At 45.0% G+C, this 25,953-nt stretch overlaps 1 protein-coding gene across 3 annotated transcripts in view; it reads right to left on the minus strand.

Annotated features, from left to right (window-relative positions):
- The window catches only part of PHEX (phosphate regulating endopeptidase X-linked), a 564,226-nt gene that overhangs the window by 108,258 nt on the left and 430,015 nt on the right, over positions 1-25,953 (minus strand). The window lies entirely within an intron of this gene.

Below are 25,953 nucleotides of genomic sequence, written 5' to 3' on the forward strand. Positions count from 1 at the left end.
CTCTCCCCCCTCTCTTTTGCTCTCTCCCTCTCTCCCCCTCTCTTTTTGCCTTCTCTTGCTCTATCTCTCCCACCTCTCTTTTGCTCTCTCTCCCCCCTCTCTTTTGCTCTCTCTCCCACTCTCTTTTGGTCTCTCTCTCTTCCCCCTCTCTTTTGTTTTCCCACCTCTCTTTTGCTCTCTCTTTCCCCCTCTCTTTTGCTCTCTCTCTCTCCCCTCTCTTGCTCTCTCTCTCTTCCCCTCTCTTTTGCTCTCTTCCCCCTCTCTTTCGCGCTCCCCTCTCTCTTTTGCTCTTTCCCCCTCTCTTTTGCTCTCTCCCCCTCTCTTTTGCTCTCTCCCCATTCTCTTTTGCTCTCTCTCTCCCCCCTCTCTTTTGCTCTCTCTCCCCTCTATTTTGCTCTCTCTCTCCCCCTCTCTTTTGCTCTGTCTCTCTCCCCTTTCTTTTGCTTTCTCTCGCTCTCTCTCGCTCTCTCTCCCCCTCTCTTTTGCTCATTCTCTATCCACCCTCTCTTTTGCTCTCTCTCTCTCTCTCCCATTTTCTTTTGCTCTCTCTCCTTTCTCTTTTGCTCTCTAGCTCCCCCTCTCTTTTGCTCTCTCTCTCTCTCTCCCCCTCTATTTTGCTCTCTCTCCCTCCTCTCTTTTGCTCTCTCTCTCTCCCCTTCTCTTTTGCTCTCTTTCTCCCCCCTCTCTTTTGCTTTCTCTCTCTCCCCCTCTCTTTTGCTGTCTTCCTTTCCAATCTCTATCTCTCTCCCGACTCTCTTTTTCTCTCTCTCCCCCTCTCTTTTGCTCACTCTCCCCCTATCTTTTGCTCTCTCTTTCTCTCCTCTCTTTTTCTCTCTCTCCCCCTCTCTTTTGCTCTCTCTCTCCCCCTATCTTTTGCTCTCTCTCTCCCTCCTCTTTTTTTTCTCTCTCTCCCCCTCTCTTTTTCTCTCTCTCTCTCTCCCCCTATCTTTTGCTCTCTCTCTCCCTCCTCTCTTTTTCTCTCTCTCCCCCTCTCTTTTGCTCTCTCTCTCCCCCTATCTTTTTGCTCTCTCTCTCCTTCCTCTCTTTTGCTCTCTATCTCTTCCCCCTCTCTTTTGCTCTCCCTCCCCCCTCTCTTTTTCTCTATTTCTCTCCCCCCTCTCTTTTGCTCTCTCCCCCCCACTCTCTTTTGCTCTTTCTCCCCCTATCTTTTGATCTCTCCCCCTCTCTGTTGCTCTCTCCCACCTCTCTTTTGCTCTCTCTCCCTCCCTCTCTCTCTCTCTCCCTCCCTCTCTTTTGCTCTCCCCCCCTCTCTTTTGCTCTCTCTCTATCCTGCTCTCTTTTGCTCTATCTCTCTCCCCTCTCTTTTGCCCTCTCTTGCTCTCTCTCTCTTCCCCTCTCTTTTGCTCTCTTCCCCCTCTTTTGCGCTCTCCCCCCTCTCTTTTGCTCTTTCCCCCTCTCTTTTGCTCTCTCCCCCTCTCTTTTGCCCTCTCTCTCTCTCCCCCCTCGCTTTTGCTCTCTCCCTCTCTCCCCCTCTCTTTGGTCTCTCTCTCTTCCCCCTCTCTTTTGTTTCCCCCCTCTCTTTTGCTCTTTCCCCCTCTCTTTTGCTCTCTCCCCCTCTCTTTTGCCCTCTCTCTCTCTCCCCCCTCTCTTTTGCTCTCTCCCTCTCTCCCCCCTCTCTTTTGGTCTCCCTCTCTCCCCCTCTCTTTTGGTCTCTCTCTCTCCCCCCTCTCTTTTGCTCTCTCTCCCCTCTCTTGCTCTCTCTCTCTTCCCCTCTCATTTGCTCTCTTCCCCCTCTCTTTCGTGCTCTCCCCCCTCTCTTGTGCTCTTTTCCCCTCTCTTTTGCTCTCTCCCCCCTCTCATTTGCTCTCTCCCCCTTCTCTTTTGCTCTCTCTCTCCCCCTCTCTTTTGCTCTGTCTCTCCCCCCTCTCTTTTGCTCTGTCTCTCCCCCCTCTCTTTTGCTCTCTCTCTCTCTCTCCCCTTTTCTTTTGCTCTCTCTCTCTCTCCCTCTCTCTTTTGCTCTCTCCCCTTCTCTTTTGCTCTCTATCTCCCCCTCTCTTTTGCTCTCTCTCTCTCCCCCCCTCTATTTTGCTCTCTCTCCCCCCTCTCTTTTGCTCTCTCTCTCTCTCTCTCTCTCTCCCCTTCTCTTTTGCTCTCTTTCTCCCCCTCTCTTTTGCTTTCTCTCCCCCTCTCTTTTGCTCTCTCTCTCCCCCTATCTTTTCCTCTCTCTTTCCCTCCTCTCTTTTTCTCTCTCTCCCCCTCTCTTTTGCTCTCTCTCTCTCCCCCTATCTTTTGCTCTCTCTCTCCCTCCTCTCTTTTTCTCTATCTCCCCCTCACTTTTGCTCTCTCTCTCCCCCTATCTTTTTGCTCTCTCTCTCCTTCCTCTCTTTTGCTCTCTCTCCCACCTCTCTTTTGCTCTCTATCTCTTCACCCTCTCTTTTGCTCTCCCTCCCCCCTCTCTTTTGCTCTCTCTCTCCCTCCCTCTCTTTTGCTCTCTATCCCCCCTCTGTTTTGCTCTCTCTCTCTCTCTCTCTCTCCACCCCCTCTTTTTTTGCTCTCTCTTTCCCATGGCTCTTTTGTTTTCTCTCTCCCCCTCTATTTTGCTCTCTCTCCCCCCTCTCTTTTGCTCTCTCTCTCCCCCTCTCTTTTGCTCTCTCTCTCCCCCTCTCTGTTGCTCTCTCTCTCTCCCCCTCTCTTTTGCTTTCTCTCTCTCCCCCTCTCTTTTGCTGTCTCCCTCTCCAATCTCTATCTCTCTCCTGCCTCTCTTTTTCTCTCTCCCCCCCTCTCTTTTGCTCTCTCTCTCCCCCCTATCTTTTGCTCTCTCCCTCCTCTCTTTTTCTCTCTCTCCCCCTCTCTTTTGCTCTCTCTGCCCCTATCTTTTGCTCTCTCTCTCCCTCCTCTCTTTTTCTCTCTCTCCCCCTCTCTTTTGCTCTCTCTCCCCTATCTTTTTGCTCTCTCTCTTCCTCCTCTCTTTTGCTCTCTATCTCTCCCCCCTCTCTTTTGCTCTCCCTCCCCCCTCTCTTTTGCTCTCTCTCTCCCTCCCTCTCTTTTGCTCTCTCTCTCTCTCTCTCTCTCTCTCCACCCCCTCTTTTTTTGCTCTCTCTTTCCCATGGCTCCTTTGTTTTCTCTCTCCCCCTCTATTTTGCTCTCTCTCCCCCCTCTCTTTTGCTCTCTCTCTCCCCCTCTCTTTTGCTCTCTCTCTCCCCCTCTCTGTTGCTCTCTCTCTCTCCCCCTCTCTTTTGCTTTCTCTCTCTCCCCCTCTCTTTTGCTCTCTCCCTCTCCAATCTCTATCTCTCTCCTGCCTCTCTTTTTCTCTCTCCCCCCTCTCTTTTGCTCTCTCTCTCCCCCTATCTTTTGCTCTCTCTTTCCCTCCTCTCTTTTTCTCTCTCTCCCCCTCTCTTTTGCTCTCTCTCTCCCCCCTATCTTTTGCTCTCTCTCCCTGGTCTCTTTTTCTCTCTCTCCCCCTCTCTCTTGCTCTCTCTCTCCCCCTATATTTTGCTCTCTCTCTCCCTCCTCTCTTTTTCTCTCTCTCCCCCTCTCTTTTGCTCTCTCTCTCTCTCTCCCCCTATCTTTTTGCTCTCCCTCCTCTCTTTTGCTCTCTCTCCCACCTCTCTTTTGCTCTCTATCTCTTCCCCCTCTCTTTTGTTCTCCCTTCCCCCTCTCTTTTGCTCTCTCTCTCCCTCCCTCTCTTTTGCTCTCTATCCCCCCTCTCTTTTGCTCTATCTCTCTCCCTCATCTCTTTTGCTCTCTCTCTCCCCCACTTTCTTTTGCTCTTTCTCCCCAATATCTTTTGATCTCTCCCCCTCTCTGTTGCTCTCTCCCACCTCTCTTTTGCTCTCTTTCTCTCTCTCTCTCTCTCTCTCTCTCCCTCTCTTTTGCTCTCCCCCTCTCTTTTGCTCTCTCTCTATCCTGCTCTCTTTTGCTCTATCTCTCTCCCCTCTCTTTTGCCCTCTCTTGCTCTATCTCTCTCCCCCTCTCGTTTGCTCTCTCTCTCCCCCTCTCTTTTGCTCTGTCTCTCTCCCCTTTCTTTTGCTCTCTCTCCCCCTCTCTTTTGCTCTCTCCCCCTTCTCTTTTGCTCTCTCTCTCCCCCCTCTCTTTTGCTCTCTCTCTCTCCCCTCTCTTTTGCGCTCTCTCTTTCTCTCTCTCTCTCCCCCTCTCGTTTGCTCTCTCTCTCCCCCTCTCTTTTGCTCTGTCTCTCTCCCCTTTCTTTTGCTCTCTCTCCCCCTCTCTTTTGCTCTCTCTCTCTCCCCTCTCTTTTGCTCTCTCTCTCCCCCTTTTTCTTTTTCTCTCTCCCTCTCTCTTTTGCTCTTTCCCCCTTCTCTTTTGCTCTCTCTCTCCCCCTCTCTTTTGCTCTCTCTCTCTCGCTCTCTCTCCTCCTCGTTTTTGCTCTCTCTCTCTCCCCTCTCTTTTGCTCTCTCTCTCTCCCCCTTTTCTTTTTCTCTCTCCCTCTCTCTTTTGCTCTCTCCCCCTTCTCTTTTGCTCTCTCCCTCCCCCTCTCTTTTGCTCTCTCTCTCCCCCTCTCTTTTGCTCTCTCTCCCCCTCTCTTTTGCTCTCTCTCTCTCCCCCTCTCTTTTGCTCTCTCTCCCCCTCTCTTTTGCTCTCTCTTCCCCTCTCTGTTGCTCTCTCCCACCTCTCTTTTGCTCTCTATCTCTCTCTCTCTCTTCCTCTCTCTCCCTCCCTCTCTTTTGCTCTCCCCCCTCACTTTTGCTCTCTCTATCCTGCTCTCTTTTTCTCTCTCTCTCTCTCCCCTCTCTTTTGCCCTCTCTTGCTCTCTCTCTCTTCCCCTCTCTTTTGCTCTCTTCCCCCTCTCTTTTGCGCTCTCCCCCCTCTCTTTTGCTCTTTCCCCCTCTCTTTTGCTCTCCCCCCTCTCTTTTGCTCTCTCCCCCCTTCTCTTTTGCTCTCTCTCCCCCCTCTTTTGCGCTCTCTCTCTCTCTCCCCCTCTCGTTTGCTCTTTCTCTCCCCCCTCTCTTTTGCTCTGTCTCTCTCCCCTTTCTTTTGCTCTCTCTCTCTCGCTCTCTCTCCCCCTCTCTTTTGCTCTCTCTATCTCCCCTCTCTTTTGCTCTCTCTCTCCCCCTTTTCTTTTTCTCTCTCCCTCTCTATTTTGCTCTCTCCCCCTTCTCTTTTGCTCTCTCTCTCTCCCTCTCTTTTGCTCTCTCTCTCCCCCTCTCTTTTGCTCTCTCTCTCCCCCTCTCTTTTGCTCTCTCTCCCCCCTCTCTTTTGCTCTCTCTCCCCTTCTCTTTTGCACTCTCTCCCCCTCTCTTTGCTCTCTCTCCCCCCTCTCTTTTGCTCTCTCTCCCCCCTCTCTTTTGCTCTCTCTCTCCCCCTCTCTTTTGCTCTCTCTCCCCCCTCTCTTTTGCTCTCTCTCCCCCTTCTCTTTTGCTCTCTCCCTCCCCCTCTCTTTTGCTCTCTCTCTCCCCCTCTCTTTTGCTCTCTCTCCCCCTCTCTTTTGCTCTCTCTCTCTCCCCCTCTCTTTTGCTCTCTCTCCCCCTCTCTTTTGCTCTCTCTTCCCCTCTCTGTTGCTCTCTCCCACCTCTCTTTTGCTCTCTATCTCTCTCTCTCTCTCTCTTCCTCTCTCTCCCTCCCTCTCTTTTGCTCTCCCCCCTCACTTTTGCTCTCTCTATCCTGCTCTCTTTTTCTCTCTCTCTCTCCCCTCTCTTTTGCCCTCTCTTGCTCTCTCTCTCTTCCCCTCTCTTTTGCTCTCTTCCCCCTCTCTTTTGCGCTCTCCCCCCTCTCTTTTGCTCTTTCCCCCTCTCTTTTGCTCTCCCCCCTCTCTTTTGCTCTCTCCCCCTTCTCTTTTGCTCTCTCTCCCCCCTCTTTTGCGCTCTCTCTCTCTCTCCCCCTCTAGTTTGCTCTTTCTCTCCCCCCTCTCTTTTGCTCTGTCTCTCTCCCCTTTCTTTTGCTCTCTCTCTCTCGCTCTCTCTCCCCCTCTCTTTTGCTCTCTCTCTCTCCCCTCTCTTTTGCTCTCTCTCTCCCCCTTTTCTTTTTCTCTCTCCCTCTCTATTTTGATCTCTCCCCCTTCTCTTTTGCTCTCTCTCTCTCCCTCTCTTTTGCTCTCTCTCTCCCCCTCTCTTTTGCTCTCTCTCTCCCCCTCTCTTTTGCTCTCTCTCCCCCCTCTCTTTTGCTCTCTCTCCCCTTCTCTTTTGCACTCTCTCCCCCTCTATTTTGCTCTCTCTCCCCCCTCTCTTTTGCTCTCTCTCCCCCCTCTCTTTTGCTCTCTCTCTCCCCCTCTCTTTTGCTCTCTCTCCCCCCTCTCTTTTGCTCTCTCTCCCCCTTCTCTTTTGCTCTTTTTCTCCTCCCTCTCTTTTGCTTTCTCTCTCTCCCCCTCTCTTTTGCTGTCTCCCTCTCCAATCTCTATCTCTCTCCTGCCTCTCTTTTTCTCTCTCCCCCCCTCTCTTTTGCTCTCTCTCTCCCCCTATCTTTTGCTCTCTCTTTCCCTCCTCTCTTTTTCTCTCTCTCGCCCTCTCTTTTGCTCTCTCTCCCCCTATCTTTTGCTCTCTCTCTCCCTCTTCTCTTTTTCTCTCTCTCCCCCTCTCTTTTGCTCTCTCTGCCCCTATGTTTTGCTCTCTCTCTCCCTCCTCTCTTTTTCTCTCTCTCCCCCTCTCTTTTGCTCTCTCTCTCTCTCCCCTATCTTTTTGCTCTTTCTCTTCCTCCTCTCTTTTGCTCTCTCTCCCACCTCTCTTTTGCTCTCTATCTCTCCCCCCTCTCTTTTGCTCTCCCTCCCCCCTCTCTTTTGCTCTCTCTCTCCCTCCCTCTCTTTTGCTCTCTCCACCCCCTCTTTTTTTGCTCTCTCTTTCCCATGGCTCTTTTGTTTTCTCTCTCCCCCTCTATTTTGCTCTCTCTCCCCCCTCTCTTTTGCTCTCTCTCTCCCCCTCTCTTTTGCTCTCTCTCTCCCCCTCTCTGTTGCTCTCTCTACCCCTTCTCTTTTGCTCTCTTTCTCCCCCTCTCTTTTGCTTTCTCTCTCTCCCCCTCTCTATCTCTCTCCTGCCTCTCTTTTTCTCTCTCCCCCTCTCTTTTGCTCTCTCTCTCCCCCTATCTTTTGCTCTCTCTTTCCCTCCTCTCTTTTTCTCTCTCTCCCCCTCTCTTTTGCTCTCTCTCTCCCCCCTATCTTTTGCTCTCTCTCCCTGGTCTCTTTTTCTCTCTCTCCCCCTCTCTCTTGCTCTCTCTCTCCCCCTATATTTTGCTCTCTCTCTCCCTCCTCTCTTTTTCTCTCTCTCCCTCATCTCTTTTGCTCTCTCTCTCCCCCACTTTCTTTTGCTCTTTCTCCCCAATATCTTTTGATCTCTCCCCCTCTCTGTTGCTCTCTCCCACCTCTCTTTTGCTCTCTTTCTCTCTCTCTCTCTCTCTCTCTCTCTCTCTCTCTCTCTCCCTCTCTTTTGCTCTCCCCCTCTCTTTTGCTCTCTCTCTATCCTGCTCTCTTTTGCTCTATCTCTCTCCCCTCTCTTTTGCCCTCTCTTGCTCTCTCTCTCTCTTCCCCTCTCTTTTGCTCTCTTCCCCCTCTCTTTCGCGCTCTCCCCCCTCTCTTTTGCTCTTTCCCCCTCTCTTTTGCTTTCCCCCCCTCTCTTTTGCTCTCTCCCCCTTCTCTTTTGGTCTCTCTCTCCCCCCTCTCTTTTGCTCTCTCTCTCTCCCCTCTCTTTTGCGCTCTCTCTCTCTCCCCCTCTCGTTTGCTCTCTCTCTCCCCCCTCTCTTTTGCTCTGTCTCTCTCCCCTTTCTTTTGCTCTCTCTCCCCCTCTCTTTTGCTCTCTCTCTCTCCCCTCTCTTTTGCTCTCTCTCTCCCCCTTTTTCTTTTTCTCTCTCCCTCTCTCTTTTGCTCTTTCCCCCTTCTCTTTTGCTCTCTCTCTCCCCCTCTCTTTTGCTCTCTCTCTCCCCCTCTCTTTTGCTCTCTCTCTCTCGCTCTCTCTCCTCCTCATTTTTGCTCTCTCTCTCTCCCCTCTCTTTTGCTCTCTCTCTCTCCCCCCCTTTTCTTTTTCTCTCTCCCTCTCTCTTTTGCTCTCTCCCCCTTCTCTTTTGCTCTCTCTCTCCCCCTCTCTTTTGCTCTCTCTCTCCCCCTCTCTTTTGCTCTCTCTCCCCCTCTCTTTTGCTCTCTCTCCCCCTTCTCTTTTGCTCTCTTTCTCCCCCCTCTCTTTTGCTTTCTCTCTCTCCCCCTCTCTTTTGCTGTCTCCCTCTCCAATCTCTATCTCTCTCCCGCCTCTCTTTTTCTCTCTCTCCCCCTCTCTTTTGCTCTCTCCCCCTATCTTTTGCTCTCTCTTTCCCTCTTCTCTTTTTCTCTCTCTCCCCCTCTCTTTTGCTCTCTCTCTCCCCCTATTTTTTGCTCTCTCTCTCCCTCCTCTCTTTTTCTCTCTCTCCCCCCTCTCTTTTGCTCTCTCTCTCCCCCTATCTTTTGCTCTCTCCCTCCTCTCTTTTTCTCTCTCTCCCCCTCTCTTTTGCTCTCTCTCTCTCTCCCCTATCTTTTTGCTCTCTCTCTCCCTCCTCTCTTTTGCTCTCTCTCCCACCTCTCTTTTGCTCTCTCTCTTCCCCCTCTCTTTTGCTCTCCCTCCCCCCTCTCTTTTGCTCTCTCTCTCCCTCCCTCTCTTTTGCTCTCTCTCTCTCTCTCCACCCCCTCTTTTTTTGCTCTCTCTTCCCCATGGCTCTTTTGTTTTCTCTCTCCCACTCTATTTTGCTCTCTCTCCCCCCCCCTCTTTTGCTCTCTTTCTCTTTCCCCTCTCTTTTGCTCTCTCTATCCCCCCTCTCTTTTGCTCTTTCTCCCCCTATCTTTTGATCTCTCCCCCTCTCTGTTGCTCTCTCCCCGCTCTCTTTTGCTCTCTCTCTCTCTCCCTTCCTCTCTTTTGCTCTCCACCCTCTCTTTTGCTCTCTCTCTATCCTGCTCTATTTTGCTCTATCTCTCTCCCCTCTCTTTTGCTCTCTCTCTCCCCTCTTTTATTTGCTCTCTCTCTCCCACTCTCTTTTGCTCTATCTCTCCCCCCTCTTTTTTGCTCTCTTTCTACCCCCTCTATTTTGCTCTCTTTCTCTCCTCCATTCTCTTTTGCTCTCTCTCTCTCTCTCTCTCTCCCCTCTCTTTTGTTCTTTCTCTCCCCCTCTCTTTTGCTTTCTCTCTCCCCCTTCCTTTTGCTCTCTCCCCCCTCTCTTTTGCTCTCCCCCACCTCTCTTTTGCTTTCTCCTCCCTCTTTTTTGCTCTCTTCCCCTCTCTTTTGCTCTCTCTCTCTCCCAGCTCTCTTTGCTCTTTCTCCCCCTCTATTTTGCTCTCTCTCCTCCCTCTTTTGCTCCCTCTCCCCTCTATTTTGCTCTCTCTCCCCCTCTCTTTTGCTCTCTCTCCCCCATCTCTTTTGCTTTCTCTCTCCCCCCTCTCTTTTTCTCTCACTCTCTGCCCCCTCTCTTTTGCTCTCTCTCTCCCCCTCTCTTTTGCTCTCTCTCTCCCTCTCTCTTTTGTGTTCCCCCTCTCTTTTGCTCTCTCTCTCTCCCCTCTCTTTTGCTCTCTCTCTCTCTCTCTCTCTCTCTCTCCCCCTCTCTTTTTGCTGTCTCCCCTCTCTCTATTGCTCTCTCCCCCCTCTATATTGCTCTCTCCCCCTCTCTTTTATTCTCTTCCCCTCTCTTGTGTTCTCTCCCATCTCTTTCACTCTCTCCCCCTCTCTTTTGCTCTCCCCCTCTCTTTTGCTCTCTCTCCCCCCCTCTTTTGCTCTCTCCCACTTCTCTTTTGCTCTCGCTCTCTCCCCCCTCTCTTTTGCTCTCTCTCCCCCTCTCTTTTGCTCTCTCTCCCCCCTCTTTTGATCTCTCTTCCCCCTCTCTTTTGCTCTCTCTCCCCTTCTTTTGTGATCTCTCTCCCCCCTCTTTTGTGCTCTCTTTCACGACCATGCCCACTCATGCCCAACTACGCACACTTTGCCATGCCCCGACCGCACCCCCATCAGAGCGGTCGCCTGGCTACACCCCCATCACAACGCTCCAATCCAGTCATGCCCCCTCACAATGACTGCACCTGCCTGGCCACACCCCCATCACAGCTCTCCCGCACAGCCATGCCCCCCGCCATGGCCGTTTCCTCTCTGCTGTCTGATCCTCAAGGCCAGGTATGTTTGTCCTCTTGCATTCTCTACTGCACATGACAGCTTCGGACAACATACTTGGCCTTTTATTATATAGGATACATGTATAATTATATATAGGTATAGATATATACAGATATACATAGTAATATCTATTTATAAATACTTAGAACATATTCTTCTATGTGCAGAACATCGGAATGTAAAATATTTCCATTAAATACATAGTTAAACACTTTATTAAATATGAAAATTGCATAAATATGTTTTTTTTGTTTTTCGCTACTTGATTGTAAAGGGCTCCAATGCACTTATGTGATTATATGTGTATATATGTCTGTAAATACATATATACACATATAAACACATAAATACATATTTACACACATAGACATATATAATATATATATATATATATATATACACATACATATTTAGACATGTATATGTATGTATCTCTATGTTAAAGCCCTTTCCTACCTGAGACCTTATATCTTTGAGCCCTTATAACTTTTTTATGCAATTTTTTTAAAAATTATTAGTGTTATTATGAGTGTAACTTTACTATTAAATCTATTTTGATGTGTTTTGTTACACTTTTTATTGAAGTGTAACAGTTAACCAGAGCTCTAAGGTCGTGCTCAGCGACTGCGTTTACTTTCAACTTGTAATATACTTCCTACACACACAAAAAGCTGCTATAAACCCGATATCGCTTGCGTGCAACTGTTAGAGCACCACTCATAATCTGGGTTTTTTTATTTTTAAGAATATGCTTTTTTATTTTTTAGGATATGTTTGTTATGTAGATTGTATTATTCGGGGGGGGGGTTACTTGTATGGTAGAGGAGGTTTTGTAATTGTCTTTAATTGTAAAAGAGCTAAATAATATTTTGGGAACTGGCCTACAAAAGGCTCTTTTAAGGGCTACTGTAATTTATTTTAATGTTAGGGTTTAGGGGTTTTTCTTGTTTTGGGTGTTTTTTTTTTATGGGGCATGTAGATTAGGTATAATGGTGGTATTTTTATTTTGGATAATGTATTTCATGTAATTTAGAAAGTTTGGTTTAGAGGGGGGTTTAGGTGTTAGGTAGAGTAGGGTTAGATTGCGTTTGGGGTTGTGGTGGTTTAGGGTTAATAGTGTAGGATACTTGCGGTGGTTATGTAACGGTATAGAGGTTAATAAGATAGTAGTTGTGGTGGGCTAGTGGCTGTATAGGGGTTAATAGGATAGTACTTGAGGTGGGTATGTGGCAGTATAGGGGTTTATAGGATATTATTATTATCATCATTTATTTGTAAAGTGCCGCCAAATTCCGTAGCACTGGGTACAATGATAGGGGTATACAATGACAAAGATTTGTGATAAAATACAAAACATAAAAAAACTAAACAAATCTAGTACAGGAGGAAGAGGGCCCTGCTCCGGAGAGCTCACAGTCTATAGGTTAAGGGTGCAGAGACATAAGGTTGGGGTAGCTTGTTACATTGGTTGTATTTGTAGCAGTGAGTCAGGCAGTTAATGTGTATGTATTAGTTTGGTTTGGATGAGGAATAAAGGAGAGATGGTATGTCTCTCTGAATAGGTGAGTTTTCAAAGAGCGTCTGAAGCTATACAAGGTTGGAGACAGTCTTATGGAGTGGGGTAGAGAGTTCCAGAGGACAGGAGCAGCACGTGCAAAGTCTTGGAGGCGGGAGTGGGATGTAGAGATAACAGGAGTGTAGAGACGTAGGTCAGAGGATGATCGAAGAGGATGGGATGGGGAATATTTCACGATGAGAGAAAAAATATAGTTGGGAGTTAGACTGTTTAGTGCTTTGTAGGTTAGGGTTAATACTTTAAATTGTATTCTGGAGTGTATGGGGAGCCAGTGTAGAGACTGGCAGAGAAGAGTAGCTGATGTAGATCGGCGACTTAGGTGGATGAGTCTAGCAGAAGCATTCACAATAGATTGGAGGGAGGAGAGGCAGTGTTTTGGATGGCCATTTAGGAGTAGATTGCAATAATCAATGCATGACAAAATGAGGGAATGAATAAGTATTTTTGCAGTTTTTTTGAGTAAGGAAGGGATGAATTATGGAAATGTTGTGTAGGTGTGAATGGCAGGACTTGGTAAGCGCTTGTATATGTGGGTTGAATGTGAGTTCTGAGTCTAGTGTAACCCCAAGACAGTGGACCTGGGGTGAGGTGTTGAGAATAGAGTCTCCAACCGTCAGAGAAATGTCAGGTGTTGGATGTCTCGAAGAGGGGGGGATAAGAAGCAGCTCAGTTTTGGACAGATTGAGTTGGAGGTAGTGTGAAGACATCCAAAAGGAAATTGCAGAGAGGTAGTCAGAAATCTGGTTGAGTAAAGAGGGAGAGATATCGGGAGAGGAAAGATAAATTTGGGTATCATCAGCATACAAGTGGTACTGGAATCCAAATGAGGCTATAAGTTTTCCAAGGCAGGATGTATAGAGAGAGAAAAGCAAGGGGCCCAAGACAGAGCCTTGCGATACTCCAATTGAGAGGCATAGGATCACAAGATATGTTGTTAAAGGAAATTGAAAACGAGCAGTTTGACAGATATGATGCAAACCAGGAGAGGACTGTGTCTCAGATGCCAAATGAATGTAGTATTTTTAGGAGGAGAGGATGGTCGACTGTGTCAAAAGCTGCGGACAGGTCAAGAAGAATTAGTAAGGAGTAATGGCCTTTTGCTTTAGCTGATAACAGGTCATTTGTTACTTTAGCAAGAGTGGTTTCTGTTGAGTGTTTAGGGCGGAAACCAGATTGTAGTGGATCAAGTAAGGAGTTAGTTGTGAGAAATTGAGTTAACCGATTATAGACTAGTTGTTCCAATAATTTTGAAGCAAAGGGAAGTAAGGAGCCCGGTCGATAGTTAGAAGGGGTGGAGGGGTCAAGCTTTTTTAGGATTGGTATGATTTACGCATGCTTGAATGTGTCAGGAAATGTGCCAGCGGTGAGAGATTGGTTAAAGAGATGAGTTAGGGTAGGGGTTAGTGAAGCAGAGAGTGAGGGAGTAAGTCGTGAAGGAATACGGTCAAGTGAGCAGGTTGTGAGATGAGCCAAGGATAGGAGTGCAGAGACTTCTTCCTCTGTTACAGGAGGGAAGTAGCATAGATTTTTGTTAATAGAAGGGGTGGGTAGGATTGCTGGGTTTAAGGGGTGTGAGGTGCAGATCTCTTTTCTAATGGTGGACGTAGATGGGAGTTAAAGGTTGAGAACAGCTTTCTGGGGTTGGATGCATGAGATGACACAAGGGAGGAGAAATATACTTGTTTGGCCAGGCTGAGCGCAGAGTTGTAGGACTTAAGGGGGAATTTATAATGCTGGAAATCAGCACAGGTGCGTGATTTCCTCCACTGCCGTTCAGCAGCCCATGAGCATCACTGAATATATCTGCTCTGTTTAGTGTGCCACAGTTGCCGTTGTGTGATTGATGTACGTCGAAGAGGGGAGGGTGCAGTTTTGTCAAGTGTTGATTTTAGTGCCGAATTACAGGGAGTGCAGAATTATTAGGCAAATGAGTATTTTGACCACATCATCCTCTTTATGCATGTTGTCTTACTCCAAGCTGTATAGGCTCGAAAGCCTACTACCAATTAAGCATATTAGGTGATGTGCATCTCTGTAATGAGAAGAGGTGTGGTCTAATGACATCAACACCCTATATCAGGTGTGCATAATTATTAGGCAACTTCCTTTCCTTTGGAAAAATGGGTCAAAAGAAGGACTTGACAGACTCAGAAAAGTCAAAAATAGTGAGATATCTTGCAGAGGGATGCAGCACTCTTAAAATTGCAAAGCTTCTGAAGCGTGATCATCGAACAATCAAGCGTTTCATTCAAAATAGTCAACAGGGTCGCAAGAAGCGTGTGGAAAAACCAAGGCACAAAATAACTGCCCATGAACTGAGAAAAGTCAAGCGTGCAGCTGCCAAGATGCCACTTGCCACCAGTTTGGCCATATTTAAGAGCTGCAACATCACTGGAGTGCCCAAAAGCACAAGGTGTGCAATACTCAGAAACATGGCCAAGGTAAGAAAGGCTGAAAGACGACCACCACTGAACAAGACACACAAGCTGAAACGTCAAGACTGGGCCAAGAAATATCTCAAGACTGATTTTTCTAAGGTTTTATGGACTGATGAAATGAGAGTGAGTCTTGATGGGCCAGATGGATGGGCCCGTGGCTGGATTGGTAAAGGGCAGAGAGCTCCAGTCCGACTCAGACGCCAGCAAGGTGGAGGTGGAGTACTGGTTTGGGCTGGTATCATCAAAGATGAGCTTGTGGGGCCTTTTCGGGTTGAGGATGGAGTCAAGCTCAACTCCCAGTCCTACTGCCAGTTTCTGGAAGACACCTTCTTCAAGCAGTGGTACAGGAAGAAGTCTGCATCCTTCAAGAAAAACATGATTTTCATGCAGGACAATGCTCCATCACACGCGTCCAAGTACTCCACAGCGTGGCTGGCAAGAAAGGGTATAAAAGAAGAAAATCTAATGACATGGCCTCCTTGTTCACCTGATCTGAACCCCATTGAGAACCTGTGGTCCATCATCAAATGTGAGATTTACAAGGAGGGAAAACAGTACACCTCTCTGAACAGTGTCTGGGAGGCTGTGGTTGCTGCTGCACGCAATGTTGATGGTGAACAGATCAAAACACTGACAGAATCCATGGATGGCAGGCTTTTGAGTGTCCTTGCAAAGAAAGGTGGCTATATTGGTCACTGATTTGTTTTTGTTTTGTTTTTGAATGTCAGAAATGTATATTTGTGAATGTTGAGATGTTATATTGGTTTCACTGGTAAAAATAAATTATTGAAATGGGTATATATTTGTTTTTTGTTAAGTTGCCTAATAATTATGCACAGTAATAGTCACCTGCACACACAGATATCCCCCTAAAATAGCTATAACTAAAAACAAACTAAAAACTACTTCCAAAACTATTCAGCTTTGATATTAATGAGTTTTTTGGGTTCATTGAGAACATGGTTGTTGTTCAATAATAAAATTAATCCTCAAAAATTTCAACTTGTCTAATAATTCTGCACTCCCTGTATACTGTAGAGTCACGAGGTTTGGACAAGAGAGGTATGAAATGTCAGAGAGTAGAGGATAGTACTTGTGGTGGGTATGTGGCGGTATAGCAGTTAATAGGATAGTACTTGAGGTGGGTATGTGGCAGTATAGGGTTAATAGGATAGTACTTGCGGTGGGTATGTGGAGGTATAGGGGTTAAAAGGATAGTACTTGCGATATGCTAGTGGCAGTTTAAAGGTTAACAGGATAGGTACTTGCGGTGGGTATGTGGTCGTTTAGCTATTTATTAGTGTAGTGTTAGTTTGTGATTGTGGGTTACTTCGGTTTAGGAGTATTAGGGTTAGTTGTTAGGCATGGCAGTTCTTTTTCAAAGGATCCTTTACTATACATCGCCAATATGGGCGATGATGCTCGGTGTTATCTATAGCCAGCTTGGCCGACCAATGGCATGTATAGTAAACACCTCTGGGTAATGCCACTATGTCGGGAGCTTGGAATATTTTGACAGGCTCGCTCGACATAGCGGCGGATCCTTTGGAATATTTTGCCACCTCATATCACTTTCAATCATCGGGGTCTTAGTGAGACATTTATATAGAGCACATAATACTATTCAGTATTTGTTATTATTATTTTGTTTCTAACAGACAGAGAAATAGAAACAAGGTAGATAGATAGATCGATAGAGAGAGAGAGAGATAGATAAATAGATAGATAAAGAGAGAAAGGAAGAGATAGAGAATATTCCCACTTTTTTCTCTTTTGACTTGCAATATTTCCCTTGACTAAAGATCTAGGCAAAAGCTTAATTTCTTTATTATCTTATTAGCTGGGTCTAGTATACTAGTAGAAATGTCCTGCACTGTTTAGACGTTAGATTGATAAATTTAACTCTAATTTTAAAATACCTATAACATGTGGCTCAACTAACAAAAACATTTTTTATGGATATAAGATTTTTTAGAGAAAAATACTATGAACCACACTACATACATTGAAATGTATCAAGTGTTCCTAACTTAGGTTTCATTTCTATTAAGAACTCATGTCTTTGAGCCCTTATAACATTTTATTGCAATTTAAAAAAAAAAAAAAAAATTTATTAGATGGTGTTATTATAAGTGCAACAGTACTTTGTAATGTATTTTTGATGTGTTTTGTGACACTGTTTTGTTTTGCGAATCAGTTATAGGGACACAGTACCCAATTTTTTTCTTTCGTGATTCAGATAGAGCATGACATTTTAAGCAACTTTCTAATTTACTCCTATTATCAAATTTTCTTCATTCTCTTGGTATCTTTATTTTAAATGCAAGAATGTAAGTTTAGATGCCGACCCATTTTTGGTGAACAACCTGGGTTGTCCTTGCTGATTGGTGGATAAATTCATCCACCAATAAAAAAGTGCTGTCCAGAGTTCTGAACCCCAAAAAAAGTTTAGATGCCTTCTTTTTTAAATAAAGATAGCAAGAAAACGAAGAAAAAATGATAATAGGAGTAAATTAGAAAGTTGCTTAAAATGGCATGCTCTATCTGAATCTCAAAAGAAAAAAATTTGGGTTCAGTGTCCCTTTAACCAGAGCTTTGAGAACACACAATCCTGATGTGCTTAAACTTCAATTGCGCTCAAGCAATCGTGTTTACTTTCAACTTGTAATACAAGCGAAAAACTCAACGTGCGCAAAAACCCACATTAAACCACTTTTCACTTGCATGTAACTGTTAGTGCTCCATTCGTAATATGGCCCAGTATATTTTGACCAATTGTTGCATTTTGAAATATCTAATTTAAGGGACAGAAATATCTAAAGATGTCGTTATTGCATCTAAACATGTGTTATTTAAACAAGTTACGATTTTTGCATAAAAAAGCTTAAATTCAATCTGGCAGACTTTGCAATTCAATAAAAACTTGTGTTTTTTCTGTGGTTTAGTGTATATAAGCTCTAGCATTTTATTGTCAAATATGTGTAAATGCCCGGTTCACATTTTTAGAAATCTTTACATTTTTTGGATTACACTCTTACTCAACTGAAATAAATATATGTATTTTCTTAATGCACATGTCTTTTATGGTTTAAACAAGCACTTAAAATATCAAACATCTAAGCACATAAAGGCCTAGATTACAAGTAGAGCACAAAAGTATTTTACTTTTTGCTGCAAAATATCTCTAAAAAGTGCGCTTGTTCTAGTGTTAAAAATCCAGTTATTTTCTTATTGAGAGAGCGATAGTCTAGTTCGCGCCAACATCTACATGTTGGATAGACCGAGTTCCCTAAATCCCTCACATATTAGGCTTTTATGGGACGCTCAGTAAAATTCATATAGGATATAACTTGAATGCTAAGCCGCTGGTGCACAACTATTGGGCTATTTCATGTAGTTCTGTATTACACCTTTAATATTAATAAAGGCAAAATTTTACAGAGGTATTTTGCATTAAACATAGAGAAAGATAAGAGCTCTACCAGGAGCGAACAACAGCTCAGTAGCTTATTCTATGGTGAGTTACCACCTAGGAACAGCCTTTTTTAGTGCAATTGTGCTTTTCACAGAACAGAACTTTCCAGAATTATTTTGGTCTGATTCTGCCTAACAAGGCCAGTAAAGCCCCAAAATGCCAGGCAATCCTCCTTTAAACAAGGAACATGGCAATGTCAGACAATCATTGCGGCCTTTTTTGGGGCTTATTGGTGAGGTGCAGCCATATTCCTCTAAGCACATTAGGCATGGAGTCCACTAGACATGTGCATTCGGTTTTCGTCACAAATGCAAATTAGTAACAAAACACTGATAATCTTTTAGTTTTCACAAAACGAATATCTGAATGAATGCACCAACTAATTATAAAGAAAACTAAGAAATTCAGCATAATTCATGCATTAATCATTAGCTTCCCTTATATTACCTCACACTTACCTATAGCAGCATCATTGGGAGCCACGCTGATCCAGACCCTTCTTCACAGAGCCCAGGGTGGCACTAATAGGAGATTTAGCGTGTGCTAATTATCAGGATTAATGTGGCTTTCCCGCATGATAAAGGTAAGTATAAGTAAGGCTACAGATGAAAATGAATGTAAATGTTTCACAAATATTCAGTATTATTTAGTTTAAAACAAAATAAATACTGAATAGCATGACAAGCATTCACAAAACAATTTTTTTTTTTAAATATTCGGCTGAACTTAATTTTTTACTTGTGTACATATGTCTAGAGGCTATGTTAGCTTTCCCCCAAAGAAGGATGAAACAATCGTCTGGGGTTGCCATGTTTCTTGTTCAGATAAGGATTGCCTGGTATTTTGGGGCTGGACTAACCTAGTTAGGCAGGATCAGACTGCAGAAAAGGTTATCTCAGTTTAAAGAACAATTGAGCTAAAAGAGGCTGCTCCCAGGTGGTAAATCAGCATAGAACAAACTACTGAGCTGTTGTTTGTTCCTGAAATAGCACTTCTCTTTCTGTATGTATTTGCAATGTGACCCTATGGAAGTCTCCATAAGGGTGATGGGGGGACCAGACATGGACTCCTTGCCCAATGTACTTAGAGGAATATGGCTGCAACTCACGAGGCCCAAAGAAGGCTAAAATCATTATCTTGGTTTGCCATGTTCCTTGTCCAGAGAAGGATTGCCGGGTAATTTTGGGGCTGGACTGACTTTGTTGGGGGGTTCAGACTGATATACTTCATGAAAGTTGTTGTCTGTGAAAAGCACAATTTGGCTAAAAGAGACTATTCCCAAGTGGTAAATTGCAATGGAAAAAGCTACTGAGCTGGAGTTCATTCCTGAGAGAGTGCTTTTCTTTCTACACTTGCTTTGAATTATGCTTAACCTCAACACTTAGCATACCACGTGTAATTTGAGCACAACGAGAATGCTTATAGTGCTCCCTGTGCAATCTATTAAAAGTATAGGGCGCACTAAAAATAATTTGGTTGTGCGTTATATTTAGCTATGCCCAGTCTGTTAGTAGACAGTCTACAATAAAGAGTGGTAATAAAGATCAATACAGTGACAGTACTTTTTTTTTACAAAATTTCTACAAAATACGTAGTCTTTTATAGAATCTACTTTATAATAGCTACAAAAATTGCTTCATAAAGACGCCAATATGCATCAAAACATTAGTACTAAAATTGAAGCATGAAGGTTTTGAAAATGAATTGTTAGAAATTATTTTTTATTTAACAAATGTATCTAAAACTGCAGAGATAACTGAGCAGATATGCTAAAGTATTGTATTTTACATTAAACACAACACTAATTGGCACTATATATTGTAATAATTAGGCTGTTCTTATCAGGTTAATTATTTTGGTCTCTTTTTCTCTCTCTCCCCCTCTCTCTTGCTCTCTCTCTCCCCCTATATTTTGCTCTCTCTCTCCCTCCTCTCTTTTTCTCTCTCTCCCTCATCTCTTTTGCTCTCTCTCTCCCCCACTTTCTTTTGCTCTTTCTCCCCAATATCTTTTGATCTCTCCCCCTCTCTGTTGCTCTCTCCCACCTCTCTTTTGCTCTCTCTCTCTCTCTCTCTCTCCCTCTCTTTTGCTCTCCCCCTCTCTTTTGCTCTCTCTCTATCCTGCTCTCTTTTGCTCTCTCTCTCCCCTCTCTTTTGCCCTCTCTTGCTCTCTCTCTCTCTTCCTCTCTCTTTTGCTCTCTTCCCCCTCTCTTTCATGCTCTCCCCCCTCTCTTTTGCTCTTTCCCCCTCTCTTTTGCTTTCCCCCCCTCTCTTTTGCTCTCTCCCCCTTCTCTTTTGGTCTCTCTCTCCCCCCTCTCTTTTGCTCTCTCTCTCTCCCCTCTCTTTTGCGCTCTCTCTCTCTCCCCCTCTCGTTTGCTCTCTCTCTCCCCCCCCTCTCTTTTGCTCTGTCTCTCTCCCCTTTCTTTTGCTCTCTCTCCCCCTCTCTTTTGCTCTCTCTCTCTCCCCTCTCTTTTGCTCTCTCTCTCCCCCTTTTTCTTTTTCTCTCTCCCTCTCTCTTTTGCTCTTTCCCCCTTCTCTTTTGCTCTCTCTCTCCCCCTCTCTTTTGCTCTCTCTCTCCCCCTCTCTTTTGCTCTCTCTCTCTCGCTCTCTCTCCTCCTCATTTTTGCTCTCTCTCTCCCCTCTCTTTTGCTCTCTCTCTCTCCCCCCCTTTTCTTTTTCTCTCTCCCTCTCTCTTTTGCTCTCTCCCCCTTCTCTTTTGCTCTCTCTCTCCCCCTCTCTTTTGCTCTCTCTCTCCCCCTCTCTTTTGCTCTCTCTCCCCCTCTCTTTTGCTCTCTCTCCCCCTTCTCTTTTGCTCTCTTTCTCCCCCCTCTCTTTTGCTTTCTCTCTCTCCCCCTCTCTTTTGCTGTCTCCCTCTCCAATCTCTATCTCTCTCCTGCCTCTCTTTTTCTCTCTCTCCCCCTCTCATTTGCTCTCTCCCCCTATCTTTTGCTCTCTCTTTCCCTCTTCTCTTTTTCTCTCTCTCCCCCTCTCTTTTGCTCTCTCTCTCCCCCTATTTTTTGCTCTCTCTCTCCCTCCTCTCTTTTTCTCTCTCTCCCCCTCTCTTTTGCTCTCTCTCTCCCCCTATCTTTTGCTCTCTCCCTCCTCTCTTTTTCTCTCTCTCCCCCTCTCTTTTGCTCTCTCTCTCTCTCCCCTATCTTTTTGCTCTCTCTCTCCCTCCTCTCTTTTGCTCTCTCTCCCACCTCTCTTTTGCTCTCTCTCTTCCCCCTCTCTTTTGCTCTCCCTCCCCCCTCTCTTTTGCTCTCTCTCTCCCTCCCTCTCTTTTGCTCTCTCTCTCTCTCTCCACCCCCTCTTTTTTTGCTCTCTCTTCCCCATGGCTCTTTTGTTTTCTCTCTCCCACTCTATTTTGCTCTCTCTCCCCCCCCTCTTTTGCTCTCTTTCTCTTTCCCCTCTCTTTTGCTCTCTCTATCCCCCCTCTCTTTTGCTCTTTCTCCCCCTATCTTTTGATCTCTCCCCCTCTCTGTTGCTCTCTCCCCGCTCTCTTTTGCTCTCTCTCTCTCTCCCTCCCTCTCTTTTGCTCTCCCCCCTCTCTTTTGCTCTCTCTCTATCCTGCTCTATTTTGCTCTATCTCTCTCCCCTCTCTTTTGCTCTCTCTCTCCCCTCTTTTATTTGCTCTCTCTCTCCCACTCTCTTTTGCTCTATCTCTCCCCCCTCTTTTTTGCTCTCTTTCTACCCCCTCTATTTTGCTCTCTTTCTCTCCTCCATTCTCTTTTGCTCTCTCTCTCTCTCTCTCTCCCCTCTCTTTTGTTCTTTCTCTCCCCCTCTCTTTTGCTTTCTCTCTCCCCCTTCCTTTTGCTCTCTCCCCCCTCTCTTTTGCTCTCCCCACCTCTCTTTTGCTTTCTCCTCCCTCTTTTTTGCTCTCTTCCCCTCTCTTTTGCTCTCTCTCTCTCCCAGCTCTCTTTGCTCTTTCTCCCCCTCTATTTTGCTCTCTCTCCTCCCTCTTTTGCTCCCTCTCCCCTCTATTTTGCTCTCTCTCCCCCTCTCTTTTGCTCTCTCTCCCCCATCTCTTTTGCTTTCTCTCTCCCCCCTCTCTTTTTCTCTCACTCTCTGCCCCCTCTCTTTTGCTCTCTCTCTCCCCCTCTCTTTTGCTCTCTCTCTCCCTCTCTCTTTTGTGTTCCCCCTCTCTTTTGCTCTCTCTCTCTCCCCTCTCTTTTGCTCTCTCTCTCTCTCTCTCTCTCTCTCTCCCCCTCTCTTTTTGCTGTCTCCCCTCTCTCTATTGCTCTCTCCCCCCTCTATATTGCTCTCTCCCCCTCTCTTTTATTCTCTTCCCCTCTCTTGTGTTCTCTCCCATCTCTTTCACTCTCTCCCCCTCTCTTTTGCTCTCCCCCTCTCTTTTGCTCTCTCTCCCCCCTCTTTTGCTCTCTCCCACTTCTCTTTTGCTCTCGCTCTCTCCCCCCTCTCTTTTGCTCTCTCTCCCCCTCTCTTTTGCTCTCTCTCCCCCCCTCTTTTGATCTCTCTTCCCCCTCTCTTTTGCTCTCTCTCCCCTTCTTTTGTGATCTCTCTCCCCCCTCTTTTGTGCTCTCTTTCACGACCATGCCCACTCATGCCCAACTACGCACACTTTGCCATGCCCGACCGCACCCCCATCAGAGCGGTCGCCTGGCTACACCCCCATCACAACGCTCCAATCCAGTCATGCCCCCTCACAATGACTGCACCTGCCTGGCCACACCCCCATCACAGCTCTCCCGCACAGCCATGCCCCCCGCCATGGCCGTTTCCTCTCTGCTGTCTGATCCTCAAGGCCAGGTATGTTTGTCCTCTTGCATTCTCTACTGCACATGACAGCTTCGGACAACATACTTGGCCTTTTATTATATAGGATACATGTATAATTATATATAGGTATAGATATATACAGATATACATAGTAATATCTATTTATAAATACTTAGAACATATTCTTCTATGTGCAGAACATCGGAATGTAAAATATTTCCATTAAATACATAGTTAAACACTTTATTAAATATGAAAATTGCATAAATATGTTTTTTTTGTTTTTCGCTACTTGATTGTAAAGGGCTCCAATGCACTTATGTGATTATATGTGTATATATGTCTGTAAATACATATATACACATATAAACACATAAATACATATTTACACACATAGACATATATAATATATATATATATATATATATACACATACATATTTAGACATGTATATGTATGTATCTCTATGTTAAAGCCCTTTCCTACCTGAGACCTTATATCTTTGAGCCCTTATAACTTTTTTATGCAATTTTTTTAAAAATTATTAGTGTTATTATGAGTGTAACTTTACTATTAAATCTATTTTGATGTGTTTTGTTACACTTTTTATTGAAGTGTAACAGTTAACCAGAGCTCTAAGGTCGTGCTCAGCGACTGCGTTTACTTTCAACTTGTAATATACTTCCTACACACACAAAAAGCTGCTATAAACCCGATATCGCTTGCGTGCAACTGTTAGAGCACCACTCATAATCTGGGTTTTTTTATTTTTAAGAATATGCTTTTTTATTTTTTAGGATATGTTTGTTATGTAGATTGTATTATTCGGGGGGGGGGGTTACTTGTATGGTAGAGGAGGTTTTGTAATTGTCTTTAATTGTAAAAGAGCTAAATAATATTTTGGGAACTGGCCTACAAAAGGCTCTTTTAAGGGCTACTGTAATTTATTTTAATGTTAGGGTTTAGGGGTTTTTCTTGTTTTGGGTGTTTTTTTTTATGGGGCATGTAGATTAGGTATAATGGTGGTATTTTTATTTTGGATAATGTATTTCATGTAATTTAGAAAGTTTGGTTTAGAGGGGGGTTTAGGTGTTAGGTAGAGTAGGGTTAGATTGCGTTTGGGGTTGTGGTGGTTTAGGGTTAATAGTGTAGGATACTTGCGGTGGTTATGTAACGGTATAGAGGTTAATAAGATAGTAGTTGTGGTGGGCTAGTGGCTGTATAGGGGTTAATAGGATAGTACTTGAGGTGGGTATGTGGCAGTATAGGGGTTTATAGGATATTATTATTATCATCATTTATTTGTAAAGTGCCGCCAAATTCCGTAGCACTGGGTACAATGATAGGGGTATACAATGACAAAGATTTGTGATAAAATACAAAACATAAAAAAACTAAACAAATCTAGTACAGGAGGAAGAGGGCCCTGCTCCGGAGAGCTCACAGTCTATAGGTTAAGGGTGCAGAGACATAAGGTTGGGGTAGCTTGTTACATTGGTTGTATTTGTAGCAGTGAGTCAGGCAGTTAATGTGTATGTATTAGTTTGGTTTGGATGAGGAATAAAGGAGAGATGGTATGTCTCTCTGAATAGGTGAGTTTTCAAAGAGCGTCTGAAGCTATACAAGGTTGGAGACAGTCTTATGGAGTGGGGTAGAGAGTTCCAGAGGACAGGAGCAGCACGTGCAAAGTCTTGGAGGCGGGAGTGGGATGTAGAGATAACAGGAGTGTAGAGACGTAGGTCAGAGGATGATCGAAGAGGATGGGATGGGGAATATTTCACGATGAGAGAAAAAATATAGTTGGGAGTTAGACTGTTTAGTGCTTTGTAGGTTAGGGTTAATACTTTAAATTGTATTCTGGAGTGTATGGGGAGCCAGTGTAGAGACTGGCAGAGAAGAGTAGCTGATGTAGATCGGCGACTTAGGTGGATGAGTCTAGCAGAAGCATTCACAATAGATTGGAGGGAGGAGAGGCAGTGTTTTGGATGGCCATTTAGGAGTAGATTGCAATAATCAATGCATGACAAAATGAGGGAATGAATAAGTATTTTTGCAGTTTTTTTGAGTAAGGAAGGGATGAATTATGGAAATGTTGTGTAGGTGTGAATGGCAGGACTTGGTAAGCGCTTGTATATGTGGGTTGAATGTGAGTTCTGAGTCTAGTGTAACCCCAAGACAGTGGACCTGGGGTGAGGTGTTGAGAATAGAGTCTCCAACCGTCAGAGAAATGTCAGGTGTTGGATGTCTCGAAGAGGGGGGGATAAGAAGCAGCTCAGTTTTGGACAGATTGAGTTGGAGGTAGTGTGAAGACATCCAAAAGGAAATTGCAGAGAGGTAGTCAGAAATCTGGTTGAGTAAAGAGGGAGAGATATCGGGAGAGGAAAGATAAATTTGGGTATCATCAGCATACAAGTGGTACTGGAATCCAAATGAGGCTATAAGTTTTCCAAGGCAGGATGTATAGAGAGAGAAAAGCAAGGGGCCCAAGACAGAGCCTTGCGATACTCCAATTGAGAGGCATAGGATCACAAGATATGTTGTTAAAGGAAATTGAAAACGAGCAGTTTGACAGATATGATGCAAACCAGGAGAGGACTGTGTCTCAGATGCCAAATGAATGTAGTATTTTTAGGAGGAGAGGATGGTCGACTGTGTCAAAAGCTGCGGACAGGTCAAGAAGAATTAGTAAGGAGTAATGGCCTTTTGCTTTAGCTGATAACAGGTCATTTGTTACTTTAGCAAGAGTGGTTTCTGTTGAGTGTTTAGGGCGGAAACCAGATTGTAGTGGATCAAGTAAGGAGTTAGTTGTGAGAAATTGAGTTAACCGATTATAGACTAGTTGTTCCAATAATTTTGAAGCAAAGGGAAGTAAGGAGCCCGGTCGATAGTTAGAAGGGGTGGAGGGGTCAAGCTTTTTTAGGATTGGTATGATTTACGCATGCTTGAATGTGTCAGGAAATGTGCCAGCGGTGAGAGATTGGTTAAAGAGATGAGTTAGGGTAGGGGTTAGTGAAGCAGAGAGTGAGGGAGTAAGTCGTGAAGGAATACGGTCAAGTGAGCAGGTTGTGAGATGAGCCAAGGATAGGAGTGCAGAGACTTCTTCCTCTGTTACAGGAGGGAAGTAGCATAGATTTTTGTTAATAGAAGGGGTGGGTAGGATTGCTGGGTTTAAGGGGTGTGAGGTGCAGATCTCTTTTCTAATGGTGGACGTAGATGGGAGTTAAAGGTTGAGAACAGCTTTCTGGGGTTGGATGCATGAGATGACACAAGGGAGGAGAAATATACTTGTTTGGCCAGGCTGAGCGCAGAGTTGTAGGACTTAAGGGGGAATTTATAATGCTGGAAATCAGCACAGGTGCGTGATTTCCTCCACTGCCGTTCAGCAGCCCATGAGCATCACTGAATATATCTGCTCTGTTTAGTGTGCCACAGTTGCCGTTGTGTGATTGATGTACGTCGAAGAGGGGAGGGTGCAGTTTTGTCAAGTGTTGATTTTAGTGCCGAATTACAGGGAGTGCAGAATTATTAGGCAAATGAGTATTTTGACCACATCATCCTCTTTATGCATGTTGTCTTACTCCAAGCTGTATAGGCTCAAAAGCCTACTACCAATTAAGCATATTAGGTGATGTGCATCTCTGTAATGAGAAGAGGTGTGGTCTAATGACATCAACACCCTATATCAGGTGTGCATAATTATTAGGCAACTTCC

Source organism: Bombina bombina, chromosome 3, assembly GCF_027579735.1.
Source record: "Bombina bombina isolate aBomBom1 chromosome 3, aBomBom1.pri, whole genome shotgun sequence".
NCBI lineage: Eukaryota > Metazoa > Chordata > Amphibia > Anura > Bombinatoridae > Bombina > Bombina bombina.